At 36.7% G+C, this 4,002-nt stretch overlaps 1 pseudogene; it reads right to left on the bottom strand.

Annotated features, from left to right (window-relative positions):
• Positions 1–1,644: 1,644 nt before the first annotated feature.
• Positions 1,645–2,597, bottom strand: LOC138163302 (vomeronasal type-1 receptor 1-like; annotated as a pseudogene).
• Positions 2,598–4,002: the final 1,405 nt, after the last annotated feature.

Below are 4,002 nucleotides of genomic sequence, written 5' to 3'. Positions count from 1 at the left end.
CTGAAGTTTGACCTCAACTGATTCCTCTTGAAGACCATCCCCAAACACCTCCCCTAGACAACCCATAGATTCCTCCCACAATCTTTCTGTATATAAGACCCAATCTTGTCTCCATGTGGTGTGAGAGTACCATAGAATTTTCCAGCACAGATTTGCTCTGAGTCCAATACAAGCCCACTTGTCTAATAAGCCTTACACATACTGAGGCTCCTTAAGAGTCTACCAAATATGGTGCACTTTTAATAACCTTTGCTTTTCTTTGGCTGAGAGAAGACTTGAGTCAAATTTATTTGGCAGGACCTGTTGTATTAGTATATTGTTGTCTTGAGCACCCCCAAACCTAATGATTTTATGCTGCCCCTCTTCCCTGGGACTGTACTGATGAAGTATGTCGAGTTCTCAGACCTTGTTGGTGGGTCTGTGTTGATTTCACAGGAAGACAGTGAATTGATGATGGTACCTGCAAAGTTCATGAATGTTATTGTGGTTCTGTTAAGCTTTGTCTTCCAGAAACAGAAACTATAGAGGACTTGAGGTGGACTGGACACTGTGAGCTTCAATATGGAATGGGTAACTGGATAAGGAAGTGGATGAGGAGCTGGATGAGGAGTTAAGACCTGCCTACCTTTGAATCCAGATGACAGGTAAATTCAGGCAAAAGCTGGGACCATGGAAGAGGAACAATGGAATTTGGTAGTCAGCCTCGAGTCAAGATGAAAAGCCCTCTTCTTGGGCACTTAATGCTAACTGAGAAGATCATCATTTACTGTGACCTGGTGATGTAGAACTTTGACCTTCATACTTTGTGTCCCTTAATGAGGCTTGCTCCTTAGGGATGATTGAGTTAAAGACTTACAGAATGATATCTTTTGTTTAAAACTATGTGGCCACTTTAGTGAAAAGTTGTTATGATACAACATTGTGAATGTTGTGCTTTGGTTTCTGTGAATGTTTTACTTTAGTTTACAGCTGAATAAATAGAGAGTTCAGTATATTATGTGATCAGAAGCTTAAAGCAATTAACAGCAGCAGTCCTCTGGAAAGCTGCTAGTGCTTGGCTTCACATGTTCTCACAAGGGTTGGTGTCAGAGGCTTCTTCTCTCTATCAGAAGTCTCCTCACCCTACATCACCAGACCAAGAGATAACTAACATATTGGTTAGCCAGGGCATCTTGATAATGGCTAAACATCCTTGCAAAAACAAGCACTAAGGCAATACCTCACCTTATAGTATACATACACTTTTGACTAATAAGCTCAGATCCAGAAGGCATGCAACCTACACAACTCAGCAGAGTTGTGAATTACCAGGGCTCAAAGGAGATTGATGCTACAGATGTTTACAATTTTTCCTGAGCCTAGGAAACTGGACTCCAAGGAAAAAAGCAACAAAATAAATTCTACCTTGCTTTCTCTCAGAGACCACAATTTGAAATTTTTACCAACCTTCAGTGAACATTCCCCTCTTTTCATTTGGATGCCAAATTTCTTGTTTTTGTGAACAGTACAATGCATATAGAAAGGAGCAAAAACTTCAAGAAAGCAAAATCATCATTTTCTGATTGAGAAAAACTCCACCTTTGTGCCAGTGTCCTCTTTTGGGACTGAGATTTTATGCTTTTTTTTTAATTCCATGATGCTACATTAAATGTACTTGTTCTGAGATCTTAGTTAATGGGGATAAGAATTTTTCAATCTTTTGAAAACTTTAAAACAATTAAGGATCTTTGAGTCACTGCTGATTAAAATAAAGGGACTGACTGTAGAGTAAGAAGAGGTCAAAAAGACATAAATGTATATCACCCACTGATCTCTCTCATTAGAATTTTCCACTATAATAATAAAGATGGAAGCAACTGAATAAAAGAATATAAAGATAATCATGAGTAACAGGATGACTTTGGTGGCTCTAATCTCTGGGGAGGCAACAGGGTTGAGGCCAGTGTTATGAAGGTGCTTAATTTGCCAGTGGTGTCTGAACAAAACCAACACCATGTAACCACTGGCAATGGACATGAGCCCTAAAAAGACTGAATCATAAAGTGTCTTCCAAATAACAAGCTTTGAGACAGACAAAGCATGCCAATCTATAAAGCAAAACCCTAGGTTCCTACTAAGGTTATTGATTATGTAGTTCTTAGTGCCACTCACATACAGAGGCACAACCACATCTATAAACAGATTGAGTAGCCACATGAAGACACAGGATGGAACAATGCATTTTGCAGCTCTAGCTTTGAGTTCTACCTATCTAGGGCTGCTGGAACTGATTGCAAAGGCTTGGAAGACACTCAGGAGGCAAGTATTGCAAAGGGAAAGACCTCGGGACACTCTTTGTATATAAATTATGATTTTACATTCAATGTCGTTCAGGAAAATTTTCTGGATGCAAGCTTGGATTGCCAATGGAATGCCCCTGAAGAGAATCATCACAATGTGGGATAGGGCCAAATTAATAAAAATCACATCAATGGGTCTTATTTTTTGACAGTGATTAAGTTAAAACTATACAGGAAAAGGAGTAAAACATTCCCAAAGGCTCCAATTATAATCTGAAGCATGTAGAAAATGCACAGGATATCTTCATAACATTGCATTCCTAATGCTTGTAGAAAGAAAAATGATATTCAGATGCAGAATAACCTGGAAAGGAAGACAGAAGATTTTTATAAAACTGGGAATTCCAAGTGAGATTCTGCACATTACATAGGAATTATTTTTATTCTATTTTTGACTTATGTTTTTATGTTTCTGTATTCAATTTTCTCAGTGTGTGCATGCCTCATTTTGAGAAGTGCATTGATAGTGTATGGATTATCTAGAGACTTAAGACTGCTATGATGAAGATCTTACAGAAAAAAAATATTATAGGATACATGTTTCAAAAAAATTGAAATGTTTAGCCTTGGCAAAATAAGGCTTCAGGTAAGCTATGTGGTAAATATGAGAAACGGCCTTATTCTAAAGGCATTCTACATTTGATCTGAGAGACAAAAATTTGAATGAGGCTATGAAGTTGCATAAATTAGGGTTAAATTCCTTGGTCAAAGAATAATCCATTAATAAAATCTTAGAAAAGAGTCAATTGTGAAAAGTTCATACACAAGTTTTTCTCTTCTTTTTTTTGTATCCAAATTAAGCAATGAAGCATTTGGGGGTAACAGCAGAGAAATATATTTCAGTTTGGTAAATTAAAAAGAAAATCAGAGTTCTTTAAACAGTTGAGTAAGCTGTCCTGAAAGGTGGTGAGTTATCCTTTACCAAAGACCAGCATTTAAAGTTTAAATGACTTCATATAGGAAATAGAGTAGGTAAGATTCTTTTAAAAGTAAGAATTGGACTAGAGATTTATATTGTTTTTGAAAGTTTGATGTAGAATGGATGTCCCTCGCATTCCTCATAAAATCTGATGAAAAAATTATTGCTGCATCAATTAATAAAGTCAAACACTTTATTAGCATAAAGACTATTTGAAAGTAATTTCTTACATCAAGTTCCCTGTCATGCCACCCTTAATTTTGTATTAAGCTATGATGGATTTATCAAGCAACATCAAGGACATTTGGGTCAGGATACTGATACCCCTGTACTGTCTTTGCTCCTATATAACTGATTAATAACCCTGTTTTTGGAGTTTCTGTAGTTGATAAACTAAATATTTATGACTTACCTCAGGCCACTTGTGATGGCAGGGAAAAGGAAATTAGTTTTAGTAGTAAGCTATTACTATCGCAACGCCCTCATATTCTTTCACTTCAAGGATAATGGTCCCTTTAATATAGGAACATCCATGACCATAGAGAAACATTCAAGAGGGAAATTATTATCTCAAATTCAGCTGTCATTAATGCTGTCCCTAAGAACCTTCAAAGTACATACTTTGGGTATATTAAAAGATATATAATTCTGAGGACATGCTCTCATATTTTAGGAGTCTTCCAGATCAGAGAAATATAAACACTGATCCACAAGGAGATGTTAAGAAAACAACTTTCTTAAGGA

This window comes from Petaurus breviceps, unplaced genomic scaffold (genome assembly GCF_028583685.1).
Source record: "Petaurus breviceps papuanus isolate PSGF00001 unplaced genomic scaffold, PetGlider_PUasm1.0 188, whole genome shotgun sequence".
Classification (NCBI taxonomy): Eukaryota; Metazoa; Chordata; class Mammalia; order Diprotodontia; family Petauridae; genus Petaurus; species Petaurus breviceps.
The sequence above is the reverse complement of the archived record's forward strand: the minus strand, read 5'-3'. Positions and strand labels throughout refer to the sequence as shown.